The sequence below is a fragment of the Panthera onca genome, chromosome A3 (assembly GCF_046562875.1).
Source record: "Panthera onca isolate mPanOnc1 chromosome A3, mPanOnc1 haplotype 2, whole genome shotgun sequence".
Taxonomy (NCBI): domain Eukaryota; kingdom Metazoa; phylum Chordata; class Mammalia; order Carnivora; family Felidae; genus Panthera; species Panthera onca.
This window is the reverse complement of record NC_138341.1, coordinates 120,066,557-120,078,078: the sequence shown is the minus strand read 5'-3', so window position 1 is coordinate 120,078,078 and position 11,522 is coordinate 120,066,557.

The window sequence follows — 11,522 nt, the reverse complement described above, 5'->3', positions numbered from 1 at the left end:
TTCTCAGTACGGCGTTCCACAGTAAACTGATTGGGTCTGGAAAATGAAACATATAGAAGATATATTCTGTCCCAAGAGGCTCCGAGGCCCCTAATCCAAAGTCCTGACCCCAAACGTGCTAAGCTCTCCAGGCTTGCAAACACCGTGTCAAGGTGCTAAGATGAGAAGAGCAGAGGCCACTGACAGAGGTGTGTGAGCATCACCACTGAAAATATACACTTAAGTTTTCTTTCTTTTTCTTCTACAATGAGGGAGGCCAAACTGGTATAACCTCACACAAAACCGTGAACCTGGGACACATCATCCTCAGCTCTATGATAAGTCTGTTCTCAAAGAGGAGGTCTTTTTAAATGTTTCCTTGTGGAAGGGAGAAGTCGGGTGCTGGTTAGAATGCAATGGGTGACACGCCAGAAGTTAAGACTGGGGTCTGTGTCACACACACACACACACACACACACACACATGCATGCGCACAGGGAAACATCTGGAGTCAGACATTCAGAGGTGATTCCTGTTAATCACACAACCCTAGAAAAGATGCTAGTGGTAAGGATTCTAGAACACAGTGCCTTGTTCTTTTTCTCCAGTTGTTATTGCCCCTGAGCAGTTGTGACATACTAAGAAAATAACCTATCTGTTACCTTATTACAAAGCAATGAGAAATGTATTTCCTGACTACGTGTTGTTACCGTTGAGAGGTAAACAATTTTCGCAAATGCATAAGTAGCATCTTAAGATGTAAGAGAGCAATTAATTAAGGAGAAGTTTCCCCTCTGGGGGAGGGGGGGGGGGTCTCTCTCCTCCTCTTGGGGCTCCCATCCTTGCTGCCCTCAGCCACAAGGCCAGCAGAAGTCAATGGGGCAAGATCAGTGTAGGGGGCCCACATGAATGAAGGCAAGAAGCAGAGCTCCCCAGGGAAGAGAGCAGCAAGGTTAGGGGCCTGCGATCTGTAGGAGGTGAGGGCAAGGATGCTTCAGAAATAAAATAAATCCAATTCTGGAATCTATATCAGAAGTGACAATAACTCCTATGGATTAACGTTGTCGGCCGGGGAGCCGCTTAACTTCCAGTCTCCCAGGCAAGTTTGCTTTGTTGCGCTTCTCTTCACCATGGAGGGCATGGCCGACTCCACCTGCCCCCGATCGTGACGGTCACCTCTCAGGGGAGAATGGTTACCTTCTAAAGACAGGCTGACATCTAAGGATGGAAACCTCCCTTGGAAAATTAACAGCGTCCCTATGGCTAGAGCAGCACACACCCCCCCCCCCACCCTTTCCAGGATACGCTGGATGACCCATCTGGATGGTAGAAAGAGGGCACCAGGTCAGATCTTATCACAAAATACTCCATGGAGAAGTCTCGAAGACACATCAGCCAATCCAGCCCAAGTGCTAATTGGTTTGCAATTCCCCTAATTAGTGTGTCGTCTACCTGGGCAGCTCAGCAGCTGGCAGGAAGCCCAGACCCTGCCCAGCCAAATTCACAGCTCCCGGAATTTGGAAGTGTAGCAGCAATGATAATTCCGCACCTCATCCACACGTGGGCATGCCCACCCGCACGTACACACCTTCCCGCTAAATGTTAACACCGATCACAGATTCTCACAGTGCAGCTAACAACCTCATTAGGCTGTTTGGTGCGAGGAGGAAGCCAGAGCCCTTCTAACTTTGCTCTAACACTTGGCGAACCAACTACAGAGCTGCTCGGGCCGGTGTCATCAGGAAGCAAAGGCTACGGTGATGGTCAAAGGCGCCTGGAAGGCTCAGGCTCCCAAATCCGTCTTCCATCAAAGGTGAGCTGTTAGCCTGTTTGGGGTGACTACCACCTGTGCTCTCCTTCCCAGATAGTCTCTATCTCTGCTTAGAGTCCCAGGATTTTCAGTGTGGGTAACACAGCGACCCTGTCTGAAGGGAAACAATTACATGTATGCTCAGCATCGTCAAAATGTGCATCATCATATTACTTCAGTGCACACAAACGTAAAGCTCCGTATCAACAGCGTCCTCATGGCTCATAGACAGCTGGTATAAAACACATCCGCCAGTTGAACAGAGGCAAAACAATACCCATTACATGTGAATTGAAATATTAATTGAATGTGGCATCTTGGGTTGCTGATACTAAATCGCTGTTTGAGATCTGAACATGACACTGATTGCTGTGTTTCTACAGTATCTTTTCTGTCTGGAAAGTCGATACTACAATGCGCTGCATCTACCCCATTCCGTCGTCTCACTTGCCTGTTTAAACTATTCCTAAAGCTGGGTTCATATAAATGGGTCGGGGATTTTAACTGACCTTCACTTGGAACGGTCACTTCATTTACGTGTAGTTAGACCTCCTCTCGTTTTTTTTCTTTTTTCTTTTTTTTTTTTCTTTTTAGTAACTACGAAAGGAAGAACAGGGAAATAAAGGTATCTGGCAGTATCTAGTTTTAGGGGAGTCATCTCTATGACCCAGAATATATTTGCATTTAGGCTTTTTTTCTATTATTATCAAAACGATAAAGACACTGGTGGTCAAATAATTAACACTTCCTCCTTGTGGAAAATTGTACACCTGCCTTTTCTCTTTCCCAGGAGGCTCCTTTATTCTGCATGTAAACTGGCCCTCAGCAGCCTTCCGTTAGGATGCGTGTGTCTCAGGCTAAGGTTACGGGTCCTCCTGTCCTAGTACAAGTCTGGTTTTTGCAAATTTTTTTTTTTTCAAACCAAAGCTTTGCAAAGCCTTGTGTTTTTCAGTTACCAAGACAATTAGACACCTTGACACTTTTGAAATATTAAAATCTGCCAGTACATGTCTGGAGAATAAGGCAGCTAAATTAGGACTCTCCGTAATGGACAGAAAATTCTATAAAGATGTTTCTCTAGAAGCTGGGTTGCCCTGAGCAAGGGCCAGGACTACGGTGAGGAAAGTAAGGCATTCAGTTCAGGTGTAAAATCGAAGAGGGAGCCAAGAAACTCGGGAGTCAAGATAAGTAATAATTAAATGCAATATGTTTCCTAGAAGTCAAAATTAATGCAAAACAATCCATGATGAACAAAATATGAGAATCTTAAATAGAGACCATTGCTCTGTTGAACCATATTGAGCCTGAGGCAAAAGGAAAACTATGGGCCCCTATACACATATTTTTGTGTATTTTATTAGTGTTTTATATGTTGTGGTTTTTTTTTCAAAACACTGTAGTTTGGGAAATACGGAAAACGTTTAAAACCGACACCGTTTCCATTTAAGTATCTTATTTATACCGATATACGGTTTATAATCATTATACTTCAGCTTAAGTTAATTAAGAATTGCTTAAGACTGTCACTTGGTGAAGAGAAACTGTCAACATGACACTCTCTCAACTGAACATGAGATAAGCAATAAAGCAAATTTTGAGAGTATTGTTGATGTGTTCGCTTCCATTAAATCCAGAGCAGACATGTTTCCTTCTGTCTCAGGTTCCAATGTGATTTGATACAACATTCCCCGGGAAAGGCAGAGGGTAGGCTTGAAGATCAATTAATGCCTGGAACAGCATAAATATTTATTGAATGTTAGTTGGTGTCACCATTACCGTGATCCCTTCCGGCGAGTTCCAGAACAGAAGCAGGACTTCTGGCTGACTGTGCCGAACATAGTTCTCAGGAATTGAGAGGTAAATGGGAAAAGCAAGCTGGACCGTATTCAAAGTTCTCAGAAGTCTCCATGGGCTGCTCCCACCTCACGATGTTGGCTTCTACTTTGCGCTGTCTTCGTGGCAACCTCAGAAGTAATGTTTCTCATTCCTCCCCTGCCCGAAGATTCTGCTATTCCACTCCACCATGTCTGTAGAGGAAACTCCAAGTCTGGTATGAAAGAGGGGGGAAATGGAGATGACCCAAAGTTAGAGAAAGACGTGGGCTATAGACCAGTTTCCAAAATTCTAAAACCTTATGCCCATGCTTACGAACGTGGAGATGGTAAAACTTACTTCGTATCAGTGTTTTGTGAATTAAATGCCCTGATTTTTATAGGGTGTCTGAAGCAGTACCCAGAACATGCTAGGCCAAGAATACATGTTTATGAATGCAAGAAGGAAGGAAGGGATGGGTATCGGTCTTAAATTGCTGCCTGACAGATTATCACAAAATTGAATGCCTTAGCCTAAGACTCATTTTATGTTGCAGTTCCGTAAGTTTGAAAGTCCTGGTGGGTTCGACTACTTTCTCTGCTGAGACTCTCACAAGGCTGAAGTCAGTGTATCAGCTGGGCTGGGTTCTTATCTGGAGACTCTGGGAGTAAAACCACTTCCCAAGTCATTTCAGGATGGTCCTATGCAAGGTCCTTTATTTTCTACTTAATCCTCATAATAACATTATAGGCTGAGTCATGCCCCCATCTTATGGATGAAGAAACTTCAGTCATTGGACAATTTTATCATGGTCCCAGTATTAATAAGTCTAATTGAGGACTCCAAATTTTTGTTTGAAAATAAGAGAAGACACACACTGAATGTAGATAGAAGACAGTAATGAAAGGCTTTTGGGGGCACCTGGGTGCCTCAGTCAGTTAAGCATCTGACTCTGGATTTCCGATCAGGTCACGATCTCACAGCTCGTGAGTTCAAGTCCCACGTCAGGCTCTGCACTGACAGCGTGGAACATGCTTGGGATTCTCTCTCTCTCTGCCCCTCCCCACTCCCAAAATAAATAAGTAAACTTAAAAAAAAAAGAATTTTCTTTCATGGAAAATTATGTGGTCATTGACAAGCTTGTCAGAGACAGCTATCCACCATATTAACCCTGTTTCCATATTTCCACTTGTTTTCTCTGAATATTTTGGTGATCTCAGGTCTTAGGACTGTATGTGCAGTAAGCTGGTAAGTACCCTGAGTCCTTCCAAAAATGTAAAGGAACATATTGGGTAGAGACTAGGCTGTTTACCCTGCCTCGTGTGGATTGCTATGAGAAGCGTAAGTTTCTAATGCCAACTGAAAATTGCCCATTTGCATATAACTTTATCTTCTAGTCTTCTAGTTTGAAAGCTATAGTTCTGGTGCTTAAGTATTGGAACTTCGGGGATATGCCGAAGTTTTGCGGAGGGTGCTCTGAGAAAATTCAAGTGAATGTTCATTCGGTCACCTACTCCATTCCAGATCTGGAGGAGTCCCAGGTGAGTTGTCTGTGAGCACCATAGTTATATCCTTGGCCCTCATTGAGTTAGGCATCCTGTGAGATGATGGGACTATACTTCGATCGCTCTCTTATAAGGTAGGACCAGGAAACACTCAATAATTCAAAAAGATGTCCTCACCAAGGGATTTCCCTAAAAGTCAAAAATGCTGGATGGTGTACTCATCTATATTGTGGTTCCCTGTATTCTACCTTAGACAATTTAATACAGCCTATGCTCCAAATGAAATTTTGTGTGACACTTGGGATTTCTTTAAACTATTGGTTAACCTTCCGATCTCTGTTTTATTCTTATTTTTCAGTGGAAATTCTTTTTGAGAAAGTCTGACCTCTTTTGGAGAACAAAAAGGGAAATGATTTTCCCCCTATTAAGTCAGGATAGACAGGGAAGCAATGTGACCCTAGATCATTAACACAGGAGTTCTGGCTGTCCTTGGGAGAGGGCCAGTGGCCCAGAAGGAAAGCCAGATGGGGTCAGCGACCTCAAACTGACAGATGTGGCAGTGGAGGATTCCAGGAAGGAAGATCAGAGGCTGGCCAGGAATGAGAGCCACTTGCCCAGATGCTAAACCCCAGAGGGGTGAAGGTAAAGACTTGGGCAGTATTTGGGCTGAGTCATGGGGATAAACTGGTCAGCAGCCAGGGTCAAGTTCAGGACAGCAAAACACTGTCCAGGGAACGTGAGAAAAGAAAGAGAGGGCAGGGAAGAAAGTTCTTGTGGGACCCTGGGGAGTTAGTTGTGTCATCTATATAATAGCTTTATTTAACCCTTCTTGTGGCTCTATCATGCATGTCTAAATGTGATCATATGTCCACCTCCCAAGAGTCAAGGGTGATGGGCCAGCATAAAGATCAGTTCTATTGTGTGTGGATCACAGAGAAACAAAAAAGCAGGAAGTTCGAGAGCAGAGAGAATCAGTAGGAACTGTCTGTGAAGATATGGTGCCTGGCGTATCTCAGTCCCCTAGCTCTGAGACAGCCAACACTCTCCCACTTGAGAGAGGAGGGGCTGGAAGCCCTCACTCTGAAGCCTTTTCTCAGCTTACAAAAGGGGTCTTGGGACACTTTTATCTTCTCTGACAACTTTTACAAAAGGCCTTTATCCATGCTAATTTTTTAAAGACCCACTTGAACTGTAATCCATTTAAAGTTTATTGAACGACACATCCTATTACGTAGGCATAATTTCTTCTCTCAAACCATGTTCTTGCTTCAGATGTTTCAATGATAACACCAAGTAAATAACTAACTAAAACAACTCGCACAAATAATGCCTTCTTTGGACCAGACCGAACTAGACAAACAGGACACAGATGGAAAAGACAGGCCAGAATTCCAATTAATAAACTTAGAAGGAAAGATGGAATTAGGAAATCACCTCTTGGCAATCACCACAGTAATAATTGTTTCAGGCAAGGATCGTTAGTGGATGCTAAAATGAGTGAAAGTACTATGAGAAACAAAATATTTACAGAGTCTCAAAGTATTGCCCCATGAGATACTCATTAATTACAAAGAGAATAATAGTAACTTTGCAGCAGAGAAGCCTGGTAGATATAACTTACATGAAGCAATTAAAGTAAACATCACACACACACACACAAAATGGGACAGTCACATCATGTGCCTCATGATATGATGCAATGAGAAGGACATAAGATCGTTTTTATGGTTCTTCTGCCAAAATGCATAGCCTGAATCTAATTATGAGGAAACCTCAGACAAACCCAAATTAAGGGATGTTCTACTAAATAACTAATCTGTACTATTCCAAAATGCTAAGATTATGAAAGACAAAGAAAAGCTTAGGACCTGTTCCAAATTAAAGGAAAATAAAGGTACATGACCGATTAAAGGGATGTGACAACTAAATGCGACGATGTGATCCCAGGTTATATCCTGGACCAATGCCTGGATTTAGTGGGACAACTAGTAAATTTGAATAAGGCCTGCAGATTAGATACTAGTAACGAATCAATGATAATTTCCTGATTTTGATGATTGAATTATGGTTGTAGGAGAAAATTTTGATTTTAGGAAATTCACACTGATGTACTTAGGGGTGAATGAAGGTATCATGTGTTAAACCTCCATTCAAATTTCAGAACAAAGTGTGTGTATGTGTGTGTGTGTGTGTGTGTGTGTGTGTGTGTGTATAGGCAGATAGAATTATAAAGCAAATGTAAATTTTTTAGCACTTGTGGAGAATCTGGATGAAGGCTATAGAGAAATTATTTGTATGTTTTTGTTGTTTTTTATTTTTATTTTAGAGAGGGTTAGAGCATATGTGGGGGACAGAGAGAGAGAGAGAAAGAGAGAGAATCTTAAGCAGACTCCATGCTCAGCATAGAGCCCGACATGGGGCTCAATCCCACGACCCCGGGATCATGACCTGAGCTGAAATCGAGAGTCAGATGCTCAGCCAACTCAGCCACCTAAGCACCCCTATACATCTTTGAAACATTGGGCTAAGTCTGAAATTATTTCATGATATAAAGTGAAAAATAATAAAACCAGAAAGTTTTAAAAAAGAAGACATGATCTCTACCATCCAGTTCCTCACAGCCTCATGGGGACAGATGGGCAAGTCACCATGAAGAGATGAACATAGTTCAGTCGACTGCAAGGTGTTGTAAGGGCACAGGCAATGGAATATAATTTCTAGAAGCAAAGGACAATCAATAGACACTTTGCAGAAAAGACACTAAGTGTGAGTTTGGCATTTAGGCTCCTCATCCTGAGAAGTTAAGTCTGTTGCTCCATGTAGATGTGAGAAAGGAGCTTGTAGATTACTCAGTCCGATGGTCCATTCATTCATCCACTTAGTAACAGCCGCGTATCCATCCCTGGCTTCCCCAGACGGCGAACGCCAGTTAAGCCATTCTACTATTTGTACCCAAATTACAACAACACCGACTGTCTCTTTCTTCACTAACAAAGATCCAGCTCTTTTTAATTTATTTATTTATTTTCATGATTTTATTAATTAATTTATTTATTTATTTATTTATTTTAATATGAAATTTATTGTCAAATTGGTTTCCATACAACACCCAGTGCTCATCCCAACAGGTGCCCTCCTCAATGCCCATCACCCACCCTTCCCTCCCTCCCACCCCCCATCAACCCTCAGTTTATTCTCAGTTTTTAAGAGTCTCTTATGGTTTGGCTCCCTCCCTCTCTTTTTTTTTTCCTTCCCCTCCCCCATGGTCTTCTGTTAAGTTTCTCAGGAGCCACATAAAAGTGAAAACATATGGTATCTGTCTTTCTCTGTATGACTTAATTTCACTTGGCACAACACTCTCCAGTTCCATCCACGTTGCTACAAAAGGCCAGATTTCATTCTTTCTCGTTGCCAGGTAGTATTCCATTGTGTATATAAACCACAATTTCTTTATCCATTCATCAGTTGATGGACATTTAGGCTCTTTCTGTAATTTGGCTATTGTTGAAAGTGCTGCTATAAACATTGGGGTACAAGTGCCCCTAGGCATCAGCACTCCTGTATCCCTTGGGTAAATTCCTAGCAGTACTATTTCTGGGCCATAGGGTAGACCTATTTTTAATTTTTTGAGGGACCTCCACACTGTTTTCCAGAGTGGCTGCACCAGTTTGCATTCCCACCAACAGTGCAGGAGGGTTCCCGTTTCTCCACATCCACGCCAGCATCTATAGTCTCCTGATTTGTTCATTTTAGCCACTCTGACTGGCATGAGGAGGCATCTGAGTGTGGTTTTGATTTGTATTTCCCTGATGAGGAGCGACATTGAGCATCTTTTCATGTGCCTGTTGACCATCTGGATGTCTTCTTTAGAGAAGTGTCTATTCATGTTTTCTGCCCATTTCTTCACTGGATTATTTGTTTTTTGGGTGTGGAGTTTGGTGAGTTCTCTATAGATTTTGGATACTAGCCCTTTGTCTGATATGTCATTTGAAAATATCTTTTCCCATTCCATTGGTTTCCTCTTTTAAAGAGTTCCCTCTGTTAATAGTTTTGAGGTGCATCATTGGATCAGATTTCTATGCAAAGTTCTCAACATCACTTAACTATGTTCTAGCAAATGCAGAAATGTGCCCACCGTTCCCTAGGAAAAGAAAGATAGATACCTGCTAGGTATTGAGACAGGTAGCTATGCAAATAAAGGGCTTTCCAAACCCTTCTACTGAATGCGCTGAGGTAGGGGAACATTAGTACCCCTGTCTATTGGATGAGTGATGGTTGTTTAGAAGCCAAAAGAGGAGAGACACTCTGGGAACTGACAAAGAGGGCTTCCCAAGATGATGGTGCTTGGGCAGGAATAGGAAGGCCCTGGCAAACTTGAGCCACTAAGGGCAGGAGAATTTGGGATATATCTTCTTATCTTCATTCCAATATGTTATTTTACTTTTTCCAGAATCACTGGCTTTGACTGAGTTAGTAAATTAATGGACTTCTAATTTCACAACCTAGACAACTTGGCAAATAAGATTTGGAATCAAAACGGCATCAGATGCTTTCTGATTTTCACTGACCTAGCTCTAGTGAGTTCCAGGATGACACTGTCTTTTTCATCACCGAGATTTTCCACAAACATCCATACGTGACCAAGGGCTGGTGATCATGAGTTCTGCCATGTGACATGGCACAAATGTTTTATTTAAAACCAAATTCCTAAGGAAATATTCTTATTTTCTCATTCAGTACCAATTCAGTCACTCAATACAAATTTATTGATTGCCTGTTATATTCTTCTAGAAAAAGGGTCAAATGCAGACTTGTTGATATGTTATAATTGAGGAAGAGCTGGGCTGAGAGTTGGGAGATCTAGTCTGGACTCCAGTTATGCCATTATGTACCTACACGTTCTTTAATAAGTGATATCTCCTCTCTGAAGTTTGGGGCGAGGATGTGTTAACAGTCTCCTTGGTATTTTAGAGCCCTGTGGTGTCAATGGTCAGCATGAATTGTCCACTCAAAGCCCCCCAAAATGTGACCTTAGACTGAAGAACTTATTCATGGGGAAATATACTAAGGGGAGAAAGAATGAACACCGTTGCAAGATTACTCAGTACAGGTAGCAGTGTGGTTCTCCCAAAGGTGAGGAAAGCTTCTCACAGAGGAGGTTATAACACAAGCTTTGGGAGAAGCGGGAACCTAATGATGTCAGAAAGAAGGGAAGATCTTCTTAGATGAGACAGTGATTGCCTCTTCAGGCACCTGAAGAGAGATACAAGTAGAAGTTAGAGCTGGAAATGAAACACAGATTAGACTTTGCTTCTAATGGATGCAATTAGCCTTTAAAATTTTTACGGGGAAAACTTTACCCCTTCTTCATAAAGGAAACTTTTGTTGACTTGGGAAAAAGACCGAGGGGTGGCTTGTAAAGGGTTCCCCAGGTCTAAGATGCTATAACTCACCAAGCAGCCGTGTTAATAGTGGATCTGCTGCTGGAGAGGGAGGAGTGTTTTTCCTTGAAGATGCTTAGGATGTTTACATAGTTGATCTGTCTCCTTTTCCTAATGTGACAAGATTTGAGTTGCTCCATGAAGGAAGTGGAAAACACGCGGAGATGCTGTTTATTTCTTAACTGCTTTGCTGTAAGCTGCTGTTTTAAATTCTAAACAGCTTAATAAAACTTTCCAACCATTTCAGCATTTTCTAAATTTGAGAGGCCATCTTTATGGCTTTGGGGGAAAAAAAAAAAAAAGTCCAGGAGTATTCTCACTAAACCATTTCAAGCAAAATCCTAATTTTACCAGATGAAACAACAACAATCAGAGTGATGTAGTTTAAAATCCCCTGGCTACTCAGAGTGCATGTGACCAACACCCATTACCTCACCCAGCTGATTCAGAAAGATGAGTGTGTGCTACCCAGGAAGGTTCATCGAAATGCCTACCTCAGCTACTTTGCCTTTGGTCAATGGAGAAACTCACTAAGTCAGCTGATGCATTGAAGCAAAGACTGTGCGTGTCTAAGGCCCATATGGTTTTGGTCAGGAGAGTGGAGGGATGAAGAAGGACCTAGAGGCAAACTCTCCTATGTGCCCTTCCCTCCCTCGAAGTTAGGTGTTTGCCCAACAGGCCTGGAGCCAACGGAAGGGTTCCTCAACACCTGTGGCAGAATCACTTCGCCCTCAGAGCCATCTAAGGTAGACACAGTTTCTACTTTCTGGAAGAAACTGAGGTTCAGAAGGATGAGGTGACTTGCCTTAAGGCTAACAACTTGCGAAGCTGGGACTTGAGTCCAAGTTAGACTCTGACCTTCTGCTCGCGACCCATGCCGGTGCCCCTTGGAGAGTGGCAGCTCTTTGCCTGGGCTCAAGCCAAGACCTTGCATCCATCAAGCAGGACTTGCAGTCTTCCTCCTCCTCCTCCTGT